The sequence below is a fragment of the Aotus nancymaae genome, unplaced genomic scaffold (assembly GCF_030222135.1).
Source record: "Aotus nancymaae isolate 86718 unplaced genomic scaffold, 86718_ANA_hifiasm-v0.15.2.pri h1tg000079l, whole genome shotgun sequence".
Taxonomy (NCBI): domain Eukaryota; kingdom Metazoa; phylum Chordata; class Mammalia; order Primates; family Aotidae; genus Aotus; species Aotus nancymaae.
The window spans coordinates 5520016-5535021 of NW_026988494.1; the positions used below are offsets into that span (position 1 = coordinate 5520016).

Consider the following 15006-nt stretch of genomic DNA (forward strand, 5'->3'; position numbering starts at 1 on the left):
TCTGTACTAAAATTCCAAAAATTAGCTGGGCATGGTGGTGCGTGCTTGTAATCCCAGCTACTCGAGCAGCTGAGGCATGAGAATTGCTTGAACCCATGAGGCGGAGGTTGCAGCGAGCCAAGATTGCACCACTGCACTCCAGCCTCGGCCACAGTGAGACTCAAAAAAAAAAAAAAAAAAAAACAGTTAAAAAGAGTGTTGGGAATGATTTTCATGACCATAATAAGCATGGAGCAGCTGGGCCTATATTTGCCCCTGAGTGTTGAACACAGAAAGAGCGTCTGCTGAGTATGTATACTGTTCTGGTGAGTCATAGATAAGCAGGAGGTACCCATGCACCCAGAGGTGCCAGGCCCCAGGGGTAGGGGCAATGCCTTCTCAGCCATGATTGCACCATGGAGGCTTTAAGCACAATGTGTGCTCCTGCTGGGCAGCCCCAAGGTACAGCTGGGGCACCTGGCAGTCATGGTGCAGTTATTGGCACTGGTCTTGATGGGATTCTTTGCCAATAGGTGCACCTGTTCTTGCCACCTAGTTCCTCCTCACGGAGTTAACCCCTGCTCTTCCTTGAAGCCACCAGCCCCTGCTTGCTGCTGCCAACCCTAAGGGGCCTGATCATTGCTTTGCTGGGGACACTGCATCATCTCCCAGCACCCCCAGCTTGCTTTAATGTGGTGAATAAAATGCAGGAGTAAGATGCTGATATCTTCAAAGACAGGAATAGAATCCATGTGACTTTTGATGCAAGGTGAGTGCGCCCATTCAAATACCAACCCAATGGAAGAAAAAACTAGATTTGCTTCAGTGTAGGTGAAATTGATTTGGAAGCATAGTGGATGTCAAGTTAGGCGTAAGGCAGAAAAAAATCAAAACGAATCTAAAATGCAATAGCACGATTATAACATGCTGGGGAGCTGGGGAGTCCTCCTTTCTGCCTTTAATATTGACCAGATTTCTATTGGATTCCTTTACTCACATTTTACATCTGTAGAAAACTAGAAAGGCTGCAAAAAGTGCCATGAGGGGCCAGGTGCAGTGGCTTACACCTGAAATCCCAGCACTTTGGGAGGCTGAGACAGGAGAATCGCTTGAGACCAGTCTGGGCACCATAGTGAAACCCCATCATTCATATGTAATATATATATATGTGTGTGTGTATATATATGTATATGTGTGTATATGATATGTATAGATACGTAAATGTGTAAATGTGTGTATATATGTGTGTGTATATATGTATATATATAAGTATATATATCCCAATTTCTTCCTCATGGCAATTATTTTATACATATATATATGCGCACACATGTATATATGCATGTGTGCATATGCATTATATAATAACTGCCATGAGGAAGAAATTGGGAGAGTATTTTTATATCTGGAGGGAAAAAGACCAAGAGACAAGCAAGTTGGTGGCCATTAGTATTATGTTGTAAGCATGAATCTCCATCTCAAACTCAAGACATTCTAGAAATTATTGTTTTTCTTTCTTTCTTTTCTTTTCTTTCTCTCTTTTTTTGTGATGGAGTCTCACTTCGTTGCCCAGGCTGGAGTGCATGGCACCATCTTGGCTCACTGCAACCTCTGCCTTCCAGGTTCAAGCGATTCTCCTGCCTCAGCCTCCCAAGTAGCTAGGACTACAGACACCCACCACCACACCCGGCTAATTTTTGTATTTTTAGTAGAGACGGGGTTTCACCATGTTGGCCAGGCTGATCTCGAACTCCTAACCTTGTGATCCGCCCGCCTCGGCCTCCCAAAGTGCTGGGATTACAGGCATGAGCCATTGTGCCTGGCATCCTCCCTTTGAATTGATGCTGAGCTACCAAACTTGTGAGATCATGGGAAATCCATACCTTGTCTGCAATGCTATCTTTCTTTCCAGAATATTCATGTACCTCAGAGTCACACAGATCAACACTCCCCAGCCATCCTTCTGTACACAGCATTTAACCACTGAGCTGCTGGCCTCCTGGGCACCTTCTCTGGCCCCTGCCCCTATCTATTACCCTTTGTGCCTAGTGTGGAGTACAGGAAGCTTACTGAAGTGTCCAAGGCCCAAACACTGGGTAACAAACAGCACAAGACCCTGTTACCAAAAAAGCAAATGCATTTCAAAGCAATATTCAGATACCAGTAAGCTTCTTATATTAACTTGTGCTGCTAGCTTATCTTTTTGTGAGTTAACTGAGGGTGACTAGAAATCCACCTTGAAGGCTGGGTGTGGTGGCTCACACCTGTAATCCAAGCACTTTGGAGGCCAAGGCAGGCGGATCACCTGAGGTCAGGAGTTCAAGAACAGCCAGACCAACATGGTGAAACCCCATCTTAAAATAAAATAAAAAATAAAAAGAAATCTGCCTTGAATATGAAGATGAGCAGAAAACTTGCCGACAGATTTTTGAAGAGGAGCTCTGACTTCAGATGGTTTCATGGCTGGGTATAGTACCTCCCGACTGCAATCCCAGCATTTTGGGAGGCCAAGGTGGGAGGACCACTTGAGCCCAGGAGTTTGACATCAGCTTGGGCAACGTAGTGAGACACCCATCTCTGCAAAAAATTTAAACAAAGGTGAGCTGGATGTGGTGGCATGGACCCATGGACCCAGCTACTCAGGAAGCTAAGATGGGAGAACTAATTGAGATCAGGAGGTCAAGTCTGCAGCGAGCTATGATCGCACCACTGCACTCCAGGCTGGGCAAAAGAGTGAGATCCTGTCTCGAAAAAGAACAAAAAGAATAATTAACTTAGGTATGAAATCATTTTGTATTTATTAACTCATTTATTATTATTTTTGGTGTGAGGGGGACAGAGTTTTGCTGTTGTCACCCAGGCTGGAGTGCAATGGTGCGATCTCGGCTCACTGCAACCTCCGCCTCCTAGGTTCAAGCAATTCTTCTCCCTTATCCTCCTGAGTAGCTGGAATTACAGGCACCCACCACCACACCCAGCTAATTTTTGTATTTTTAATAGAGACAGGGTTTCACCATACTGGCCAGGCTGGTCCCCAACTCCTGACCTCAGGTGATCCACTCACCTCGGCCTCCCAAAGAGCTCGGATTACATGGGTGAGCCACTGCACCCAGCCCATTTTGTATTTAAAATGTAGTGGCAGAGGCAGAGTTCACTGCCTCACTTAACTTTTCCTTCCTTCCTTCCTTCCTCCCTCCCTCCCTCCCTCCCTCTTTTTTTTTCAGGGTCTGATATGGTTTGGCTGTTCCCCTACCCAGAATCTCATCTTGAATTGTAATCCCTGTAATCCCCACAATCCCCATGGGTCAAGGTGGGGACCAAATGGAGTTAATTGGATCATGGGGGCGGTTCCCCCATGATGTTCTCATGATAGTGACTCTCGAGAGATCTGATGGGTTTTGTTTGTTTTGTTTTTGTTTTTTTTTAATTTCCTGATCTGTGCAGTTACTGAGCTAGATCTGATGGTTTTATAAGCGTCTAGCACTTCCCATGCTTGCGCTCACTCTGTTCTTCCTGCTCTCCTGTGAAGCAGGTGCCTGCTTCTCCTCTGCCTTCTGCCATGATTGTAAGTTTCCTGAGGCCTCCCCAGCAATGCAGAACTGTGAGTCAATTAAATCTTTTTCCTTTATAAATAACCCAGTCTAGGGATTTTTTTCATATCAGTGCGAGAACAGAGTTAACACAGGGTCTCACTCTGTCACCCAGGCTCTGGAGCGCAGTGGCACAATCACGGCTCACTGCAGCCTCGACCTTCTGGGCTCAGGTGATCCTTGCCCCTCAGCCTCCCAAGTAGCTGAGACTACAGGCTAGTACCACCATACCCAGCTAATTGTAGAGACAGGGTCTTGCCATGTTGCCCAGACTGGTCTCAAACCCCTGAGCTCAAGCAATTCACCTGCCTCAGCCTCCCAAAGTTCTGGGATTACCAGAGTGAGCCACCGTGTTCAGCTCTCATTTAACTTTTAACCTTGATACGTTTTATGTTGTATGTCAAGGCAAAATGAGAGAGAGGCAGAGGCAGGCATCAGGAGGGTAGAACACCCTCCCCTTAATGTACATATTAACATTTCTTGCACAAGTACCCAGTGAATATTCTCATTTTGGACTTTTCTACACCCTAAACTTAGCAAGCTAGAATTATCTTTATTTTTTTCTCTTTTTTTTCCCGTAAGTCACTGTGTTTTAGGATAGAATTATCTTTTAAGCACCACTTTAAACAACCTTTTTGAAAAGAAGAATGCTGACAAGGAGGAGATCTGTGTTTCCTTGTGGTTAGAATGCAATATCCTTAACTTAATCATTCTGCCAAGAAGCCGAGTCTCATTATATGCTGACAATAGAGCAAAGACAGTAATCCGACACATTCATTACAGGTTTGTAGGATCAAAAATTTATACACTCAGATTGGAAAACGTGAGAAACAGACTTGCTGCCAGACCATTCATTCCAGGCATCTCTGCATTCTGTGTTCTAGAAGCTGTGCACATTGAATTGAGTAATTGCCTGAAACACACCAGGGGATTTCATTATCTAAAGTGTATGTCAAGATTTTTTATGACTAAAACATTCTCTAAAATGAGAGGTAAGGAGTTTCTTACTTAATTTATATACTTTGAAACACTAAGATCTGCATATAATATTAAGTTTTTCTTTTTTTTTTGAGATGGAGTTGGACGCTTGTTGCCCAGGATGGAGTGCAATGGTACCATCTCGGCTGACTGCAACCTCTGCCTCCTGGGTTCAATTGATTCACCTGCCTCAGCCTTCTAAGTAGCTGGGATTACAGGCATGCCTGGCTAATTTGGTATTTTTAGTAGAGATGGGGTTTCTCCATGTTGGTGAGGCTGGTCTTGAACTCCTGACCTCAGGTGATCTGCCCACCCTGGCCTCCCAAAGTGCTGGGATTGCAGGCATGAGCCACTGCACCTGGCCAAGTTTTTCTTTTAGTGAGACATGCCTATAGAATAAAACAATTAGAAGTCATTTCTTTGGTTTTCTTTTTATTATTATTTATTAGTAGAGATGGAGTCTCGATTTTTGCCCAAACTGGTCTCAAACACCTGGCCTCAAGTGATGCTCCTGCCTTGAGGACTCCCAAATTGCTGGGATTATAGGCATAAACCCTTGCTCCTGGCCTAGAAGTAATTTACTTAAAGTCTTGTTTACAAAAAAAAAATGCACTAAGCACTTACAGAGGAAGAAAGAGCAGTTCCAAATGATTGATTTTTGTTCCAAGTATTTGAGAAACAAAAGGCTCACGTGAGGCAGGAGTCAGTGATGAAATGTGGCTGCGTTTTGGGAAAACATGGGATCTTTCCCTTCCTTGCCTCATTAGGAGATTAATTTGTTGAGTGAAATAAACAAAGCTAACCCTGGAATCCAAAGAATGGATTTCAAACCCAGCTCTGCCTCTAATTAGCTGAGAGACCTCAGCCTAATTCCTTATCTCTCTAAACCTCATTTTTCTCCTCCATAAAATGGAGACATAGTAACTGCCTCAGAGTGTGATTAAGAAGAGTACATAAAAGAGTGTATACAAAAGACTCAGTCATACTAATTATAAGCTGTTTTTGTTTCTAAAGTCATAGGGGATCCCACGAGGGGGTTCACACTTGTAATCCCAGCACCTTGGGAGGCTGAGGCGGGCAGATCATTTGAGGTCAGGAATTTGAGACTAGCTGGCCAACATGGTGAAACCCCACCTCTATTAAAAATACAAAAATCAGCCAGGTATGGTGGCAGGCACCTGTAATCCTAGCTACTCTGGAGGCTGAGGCACAAGATTCGTTTGAACCCAGGAGGAGGAGGTTGCAGTGAGCTGAGATCACGCCACTGCCCTCCAGGCTGGGTGACAGAGTGAGACTGTGTCTCAAAACAATAAAAAATAAATAAAGTCATAGGGAGCCAGGCAACTAAACAAAGGAAATAAGTGAAATGTCTGCAAGAAATAAGAAAGCTTGTGTTATCTCCCTTCCCTGCCATTATCCCAATTAATATAGCTGTCTTTACCGAGCCTGTACTGAGTCACAGGCACTGCATTCAGGGTTGCTTTCCTTCACTGGGTGCCCATGCACGATAGCTGTACATGCTTGTTCCTTCATCGCACGTCTCGTTGCCATCTTTTTTTTTTTTTTTTTTTAAGAGACAGGGTTTCACCATGTTGGCCAGGATGGTCTTGATCTCCTGACCTCGTGATCCGCCCACCTCGGCCTCCCAAAGTGCTGGGATTACAGGCGTGAGCCACCGCACCCGGCCTCCATTGCCATCTTAAATCTCCACCCAGCAGTGTGTTTTTTACTATTATAATGAGCAAAGGGCCAGTCTGAAGACAGGTAAAATGAAAATGCACATGCCCTCTTGGGGCAGGGGGCAGAGTTCCTTACTAGAGATAGCTTTGCTTGAATGACCTTGACTACGATGTGACCACTGGGGCTTATTGTGTGGATGGTGAGGTCGCCACCACCACGGTTGCCTTGTCTCAAGGGTGTGGTTACTTTCTTGACTACCTATCCTGCCTCAGTTGAGCAGTGAGAAGAGTTTCCAAGACAAAGTCCTAACGCACTACAATCTTCTAAGACCAGAAGGAAGCAGAGGATCTGGGAAAGGAGTGATGAGAGAGGGTGGAAGGAGAACCAGGATGGGTGGGCTCACCACAAGTGAGAGAAGAGATGGGTTTAAGGAGAGAAAGGGTAAGAGTCACATGTCCTTGGAGATCACCTAAGAGGGATATGAAAGTCTCCACTGAATTTGGCAATGAGGAGGCTATTGGGGACCTGAGCCAAAGCAGTTTTGCTGGATTTGTGGGGTGAAGGCAGGATTGAGTGTGTGGAAAAGTGAATGAGCTGGATACGCTGGCTCATGCCTGTAATCCCAGCACTTTGGGAGGCTAAGGCAAGAGGATCACTTGAGTCCAGGAATTTGAGATCAGCCTGGGCAATACAGCAAGACCCCATCTCTACAAAAAAAAAATAATAAGTGAGAAGAGACAAGCCATTCCTAGAAAATTGAAAAGAAACAAAAATGCATATAAATGTATATCAAGTTGCTCGTATAGCCATTGTATTAGTTAGAATTTTCCAGATAGGTAGATAAGAGGGAATTATTAGAGGAATTGGTTCACATGACTATGGAGGCTGAGAAGTCTTATGATATGCTATCTGCAAGCTGGAGAACCAGGGAAGCCAGTGGCATAATTCAGTCTGAGTACGAAGGCCTGAGAACCTGTGCCCCCTGGTGTAAGTCCCAGAGTCTGAAGGCCCGAGAACCTAGAGTTTTCATGTCCAAAGGCAGGAAAAGATGGGTGTCACAGCTCCAGAAGACAGAACGAATTAGACTTTCCTCTGCCTCGTTATTCTATCCAGGCCCTCAACAAATTAGATGATGCCTGCCCACATCGGGCAGCTCTTCCTTACTCAGTCACTGATTCAAATGCCAATCTCTTCCAGAAACACCCCGTTGGAAATAGCAAAGAAAAATTAGCACTGAGACAAACGATTTTTCAGCAATGCTATTTTTACTTCCTGAACTGCAGGAAGGATACTCTCACTAGCCATCTTGCCACAAGAGTACAATGAACAAAGGAAAACATACAAATTTATCCCTTACGCATTTGGGGTCGTCCTTACTGCTGTGTCTGATCTCCGTTGGCTGGAGCCAGACCTCATAATCTAAACTGAAAGCCAATTGGCTAACAACTTACAACTTTTTTTTTTCTTCTTCTTCTCTTTTTTTTTGAGACAGAGTTTCACTCTTGTTGCCCAGGCTGGGGCGCAATGGCATGATCTCGGCTCACTGCAACCTCCACCTCCCAGGTTCAAGCCATTCTCCTGCCTCAGCCTCCCAAGTAGCTGGGATTACAGGCATGTGCCACCATGCCCAGCTAATTTTTTTATATTTGTAGTAGAGATGGGGTTTCTTATGTTGGTCAGGCTGGTCTCGAACTCCCGACATCAGGTGATCCGCCCACCTCGGCCTTCCAAAGTGCTGGGATTACAGGCGTGAGCCACTGCGCCCAGCCACAACTTACAACTTTTTACAACAGGTAAAAGTAGTAGAGAGCTGGGACATGCCTGCGAGCACATCCAGCATAGATATCTTGGTTAAAATACAAGGACATAAAATGTACTATGTAGGCATGGCATATCTAACAGCTACCTGTAAGCATGGCATGTCTAACAGCTACATAGAATAGGGCTTAACAAATTTATTAGCACACTTATTCTTTAACAAGAAAGGAAACTTTAAAGAGGAACTTTTTTACTTCCCACACACCCTCTCACAATAACTAGAAATCATGCTTTACCAGCTATCTGGATATTCCTTGACCCAGTTGAGTCGACACCTAAAATGAACGTCACAGCCATAGAGAAAAGAAGCCTAATGCCGGGCGCGGTGGCTCACGCCTGTAATCCTAGCACTTTGGGAGGCCGAGGTTGGTGGATCACCTGAGGTTAGGAGTTCAAGACCATCCTGGCCATCATGGTGAAACCTCATCTTTTAAAAAAAAAAAAAAAAAGAGAAAAGAAGCCTATTTCAAGTGACTTGAAACATAGCATTTGGTTGAAATTATTATTATCATTATTATTAGTAGTAGTAGTATTTAAGACAGGGTCTCGCTCTGTCACTTAGGCTGGAGTGCAGTGGCCCAATCATGGCTCAAGCAGCCTCAACCTCCTGGGCTCAAGTGATCCTCCCGCCTCAGTCCCCAGAGTAGCTGGGACCATAGGCAAGTGCCATCTTGCCTGCCTAATTTTACTTTTTGTAGAGATGGTGGGGGTGGTCTAGCTGTGGTGCTCAGGCTGGTCTCAAACACCTGGCCTCAAGCAGTCTTCCCGCCTTGGCCTTCCAAAGTGCTGGGATTACAGGAGTAAGCCACCATGCCCAGCTAATTGCAGTTATTTACTAGGTATACCCTAAAGACAAAACTAAATAGCAAAGAAGTCTTAAATTATGTTCAATAATCTTATTTTTTTTCTTTTTTTGAGATGGAATCTCTTTCTGCACCCAGGCTGGAGTACAGTGGCGCCATCTTGGTTCACTGCAACCTCTGTCTCCTGGGCTCAACTGATTCTTCTGCCTCAGCTCCCAAGTAGCTGGAACTACCAAACCCAGCTAACCTTATGTTTAGTAATAACAATATTGCTATTTTAATACCTTTATGTGTATATTTTTGGATAAAGCAAATAATTACATTAATGTTATTATGAATCAAGATTTTCAGTAAAGGATGGGTGTGGTGGCTCATGCCTGTAATCCCAGCACTTTGGGAGGCCAAGGCGGGCGGATCACAAGGTCAAGAGATTGAGACCATCCTGGCCGACATGGTGAAACTCCGTCTTTACTAAAAATCCAAAAATTAGCTGGGCATGGTGGCATGTGCCTATAGTCCCAGCTACTCGGGAGACTGAGGCAGGAGAATCGCTTGAACCTGAGAGGCAGAGGTTGCAGTGAGCCGAGATTGTGCCACTGCACTCCAGCCTGGTGACAGAGCGAGACTCAAAAAAAAAAAAGATTTTCAGTAAAAGGGAGGAGAGATACAAGTCTCATTTATTTTAAAAATGTATAAGCCTGAAATCTTATACGTCTGAATTGGAAATATTAAATGAATTTATGATTTTTTTCTCCTTTTAAAGAGCATATATTTCCTAGGTGTGTCCACTGAGAGCTAGAAAACTAAAATCAATACGAATCCAAGAACAATGACCTCTTACTCTTCAAATTGGAGCCCTTAAATAGCTTTTCGCCTTACAAGGAATCAGGGGTCCTTGAAGAAATGGTTGGTTCAATCTTGTCATTCTAGAAAGGAAGGAAGCAATCCAAGACTACTGGGTCATGTTAACAGGACACAGAAGCCAAAATGAAAAGACACTTCTTGGCAAACAATGGGGCAATTTGAATATAATAAGAATAATTACAATGGAATAAAAATCATCACATCTATAAAATTCCTTAACATCATATGAAACTAGTAAGAACAGGCTGGGTGTGGTGGCTCCTGCCTCTGAAATCCCAGCACTTTGGGAAGCTGAGGTGGGAGGACTGCTTGATGCCAGGAGTTAGCGACGAGTCTGGGCAACATAGTGAGAACCAGTCTCTACAAAAATAAACAAACAAACAAATAAATAAAAACTAACAAGAACAACCACCAAATATCAGGTGTTCATTGAAGGTCACTAGGGCACTAAATTCATTATTCTAAAAACTGGTAAATGAAAGGAAAAAAATAAGCATTTGTCCTGCTTTACCTGTGCAAATTGTATTCAGGGTGATCAGATGACTGGTTGCTGAGTCAAAGTTCTATTTAAAACAGAGTTCCAGGTAAAGATGCAAAAGGAAATAACAGAATCAGGAAACTGACATTTTATAACACTAATGAAGTAATGAAATTAAGCAGTCATTTACTCATGGCTCCTGTAGCCACCAGGGGAAAGATTGATGGAGACATTTTAATAAATCTGTCTTATCATCAGTAAAAGTGGGACAATCAGACATCACATGCCTCCTGCGATAATGTAAGAAGTACACAGCCCCACCCCAAACGCTAATCCTAAATTTCATTTTATCTCTAGTTTCAACCACCTCTTTACAGGAAATGAAGAAGATGGAGGAACAAATTTAAAATGACATCAAGAGCGCCTGTAATCCCAGCACTTTGGGAGGCCAAGGTAGGCGGATCACTTGCGGCCAGGCTGGCCAACATAGTGAAACCCTGTCTCTACTAAAAATACAAAATGTAGCCAAGAGTGGTGGCGCATGCCTGTAGTCCCAGCTACTCGGGAGGCTGAAGTATGAGACTTATTTGAACACGGGAGGTGAAGGTTGCAGTGAGCCAATATCATGCCACTGTACTCCAGCCTGGGCGACAGAGCAGAACTCCGCCTCAAAAAATAAATAGTTGGTCATGGTGGCTCACTCCTGTAATCACAGCACTTTGGGAGGCCGAAGCGGGAGAATCACCTGAGGTTAGGAGTTCAAGAACAGCCTGGTCAACATGGTGAAACCCCATCTCTACTAAAAATACAAAAAATAGCCGGGCATGGTGGTACGTGCCTGTAATCCCAGCTACTTGGGAGGCTAAGGCAGGAGAATTGCTTGAGCCTGGGAGGCAGAGGTTGCAGTGAGCCAAGAACACACCACTGCACTCCAGCCTGGGCAATGAGAGTGAAACTGTCTCTAAATAAATAAATTAATTAATGATAACATTAAGAAGAGGCAGTCTAACAAATCTAGAGCTTCGCACATTTTTACAGGACAAAATGGCTTTGTTTCTTCAATAAATACATGTCATTTCTTAAAACAGAGGGGGACATTATAAAGTTTTTAAAACTTAAATATTCCAGGGCCAGGTGCAGTGACTCATGCCTATAATCTTAGCACTCTGGGAGGCTGAGGCAGGAGTATCCCTTGAGCCTTGGGAGTTCAAGACCAGACTAGGCAATGTAGTGAGACACCATCTCTATTTTAAAAACAATTTAAAAAGAGAAACATTCCAGGATAACTCTAATAAAAAAAAAAAAAAAACTAAAACTTAAGAAACATGACCAAATAATTAAAAAAAAATTTTTTTTTAATGGGTGGATAATTGGGGACAACAGGTGTGGATTGGTTGTGTTTCTTTAGTTTGTTTTTTTAGAGGGTCTTACTCTGTCACCCAGGCTGGAGTGCAGTGGTATGATCATGGCTCACTGCAGCCTTTAACTCCTGGTCTCAAGTGATCCTCCCACCTCAGCCTCCCATGTAGCTGGGACTACAGGTATGCAGCACCATGCACAGCAAATACGTTTAATTTTGTAGAGATAGGGGTCTCCCTAAGTTGCCAGGTTGGTCTTGAACTCCTGGGCTCAAGCGATCCTTTTTCTTTGGCCTCCCAGAGCACTGTGATTACAGGAATGAGCCACTGAGCCCAGTCTCTTTTTAAGACATTTTGCTGAGCAGAGAAATAGCAATTGAAATATGGCATATAGAAAATTTCAACAATGAAATTGAACATGTTGAATCTCTAAAGTAAAAAAGTAATGTGGTCTTATCCTTTGGGTAAGATGTTCTTAGATAATGTACTACCTAACCTAATCAAAATACTTATAGAAATATTAAACTGAAAACAGAATGAGAAGGAAGCTGGCTGGGTGTGGTGGCTCACACCTGTCAACCTAGCACTTTGGGAGGCCAAGGTGGGCAGATCGCTTGAAGCCAGAAGTTTGAGACCAGCCTGGCCAACATGGCGAAACTCCGTCTCTACTAAAAATACAAAAAATTAGCTGGGCATGGTGGCACGTACCCATAATCCCAGCTACTTGGGAGGCTGAGGCAGGAGAATCGCTTGAACCTGGGAGGTGGAGGTTGCAGTGAGCCGAGATCACACCATTGCACTCCAGCCTGGGCCACAGAGTGAGACTCTGTCTCCAAAAAAAAATAAAGAAAAGGCAAAAGGAAGCTAAGCAATCCTTGCATTGTAGAAGGAGGAAGGGACTGTTAGCCATGTGATGAGTTTGTCTCATAGTCAAAGCAGACACGTGGAGTCAACTGTTTAACAAAAGTAACTTTTGTTACTTTGATGGCTATTTCATATTTACAAAATTCTTTTGTTTATAGCTCTCTTTACATTGTTTGAAAAGATTTTGGGCCGGGCGCGGTGGCTCATGCCTGTAATCCAAGCACTTTGGAGGTCAAGGCAGGCGGATCACCTGAGGTCGGGAGTTCAAGACCAGCCTGACCAACATGGTGAAACCCCGTCTTTATTTAAAAAAAAAAAGAGAGAAAAAAGAAAAAAACAAGATTTTGGTTTCACTTGGTGCTTGTTCTACAAATTTAAAAACATCAAATGTTTAGTATATTAGAATATTCTTTTTTTTTCTTTTTTCTCTGGCTCTTTAAGCCACAGATATTAGAATATTCTTTAAAATTATTAGTATATCCCTGAGCCTAAACCAACCTTCATAATCCACGTTAAAAATTTTGTTGGCTGAGCACAATGGCTCATGCCTGTAATTTCAGCACTTTGGGCAGCTGAGGCATGTGGCTCCCTTGAGCCCAGAAGTTTGAGACCAGCCTGGGCAACATGGCGAAACCCCACCTCTACAAAAAAAAAAATACATATATTAAATTTTTATTAAAAAAAAATGTGTAGGCTGGACCCAGTGGCTCACAGTTGTAATCCCTGCACTTTGGGAGGCTGAGGCGGGCAGATCACAAGGTCAAGAGATCGAGATCATCCTGGCTAACCCAGTGAAATCCTGTCTCTAATAAAAAAAACAAATTCTGGCTGGGTGTGGTGGCTCATGCCTGTAATCCCAGCACGTTGGGAGGCTAAGGCAGGCGGATCACGAGGTCAGGAGTTCAAGACCAGCCTGGCCGTCATGGTGAAACCCCATTAAAAAAAATAATAATAAAATTGTAAAATTAAAAAAAATAATACAAAAAATTAGGCAGGCGTGGTGGCACGCACCTGTAGTCCCAGCTACTTAGGAGGCCGAGGCAGGAGACTCACTTGAACCTGGGAGGCGGAGGGTGCAGTAAGCCGAAATTGCGCCACAGCACTCTAGCCTGGGCAACAGAGCAAGACTCTGTCTCAAAAACAACAAAAATTTGTAGCCTCATATGCAAAAGAATATACTAGTTGCCTCATTTTTAGCAGGCATTCAAGGATGATAAATACTGTAATATTATTTTTCCATTTGGTCTATAATCAGAGAATTAGCTCTGCTGCAAGCAGTAATTATCTTACAGTGTGTTTCCTACTCCTGTTGTTACCATGTTTAGACCACATGAACCTTGAAAGCTGTGGTTGGTGTATTTGTCACGCTTCAATCCCATTAGTTTGTTACTCTTAGAATGAAGGAGAGCAAACACTTCCTTTTTTACTTTCTCTGACTTTTGTTTTTCCTTATGAAGAAACTGTCATCTAAAATTGTTGATCATCTGGTCTTTAGAAAGCCAAGAGGTATTGCTTACCGTTTCAGTCATCAATTCCCCGGAATTTATTTCAGCCTTCTATTTCTTTTTAAAGGAAATACTTTACAATGTAATCCCTTTATCATAATCACACTCGTATGTAATTTTACTTAACTATATAAATATAGTATCATATGTGCTTTGTGAAAAAAAGAGTGCTCTTTTTTTCCTTTTCTTTTATTTGTTTAACTGAGCCCCTCCCTCTTCCTCTCCTCCTTCCTACCCCTACGTCAACACCATTTGCCCAAGGTCACCCATCCACCCCGAGAACCTGGGATGTATCCTCCCATATTTTCTCATTACTCAGGTAATCTTATACCTACACATATGTATGAGTCTACACATACAGAGCATTCACTTCTTTTTTTTTTTTTTTAGAGGGAGTCTGGGTCTGTCCCCCAGGCTAGAGTGCAGTGGCGTAATCTTGGCTCACTGCAACCTCAACCTCCTGGGTTCAAGCAATTCTCCTGCCTCAGCCTCCCAAGTAGCTGAGATTACAGGCGCCCGCCACCACACCCAGCTAATTTTTGTATTTTTAGTAGAGACGAGGTTTCACTGTGTTGGCCAGGCTGGTCTTGAACTCCTAATGTCGTGATCCGCCCACCTCGGCCTCCCAAAGTGCTGGATTACAAGCGTAAGCCACTGCGTCCAGCGTCTGCATTCACTTCTTTTGCGGGGGTGGTAGACAGAGTCTTGCTCTGTTGCCCAGGCTGGAGTGCAGTGGCTTAATCTCAGCTCACTGCAACCTCCATCTCCCAGGCTCAAGCAATCCTCCCACCTCAGCCTCCCAAGTAGCTGGGGTTACAGGTATGTGCCACCATGTCCAGCTAATTTTTTTGTATTTTTGATAGAGACAGTGTTTCGCTATGTTGGCCAGGCTGGTTTCAAACTCCTGACCTCAGGTGATCCACCTGTCTCGACCTCCCGAAATGCTGGGATTATAGGCATGAGCACTGCACCCGAGCATTCACTTCTTAAAGCATTGTTTTGTAAACAAGAACTCATAGTTTTGTTTTTTTTTTTTGAGACAGAGTCTCACTCTGTCGCCCAGGCTGGAGTACAGTGGCATGATATCAG

At 43.7% G+C, this 15006-nt stretch overlaps 1 long non-coding RNA gene across 1 annotated transcript; it reads left to right on the forward strand.

Moving 5' to 3' along the window:
* The first annotated feature begins 1168 nt into the window (after positions 1-1168).
* Positions 1169-11504, forward strand: LOC135271479 (uncharacterized). The gene is made up of 2 exons (XR_010339646.1): positions 1169-4561; positions 10548-11504. It is a non-coding gene; the product is annotated as an uncharacterized LOC135271479 (long non-coding RNA).
* Positions 11505-15006: the final 3502 nt, after the last annotated feature.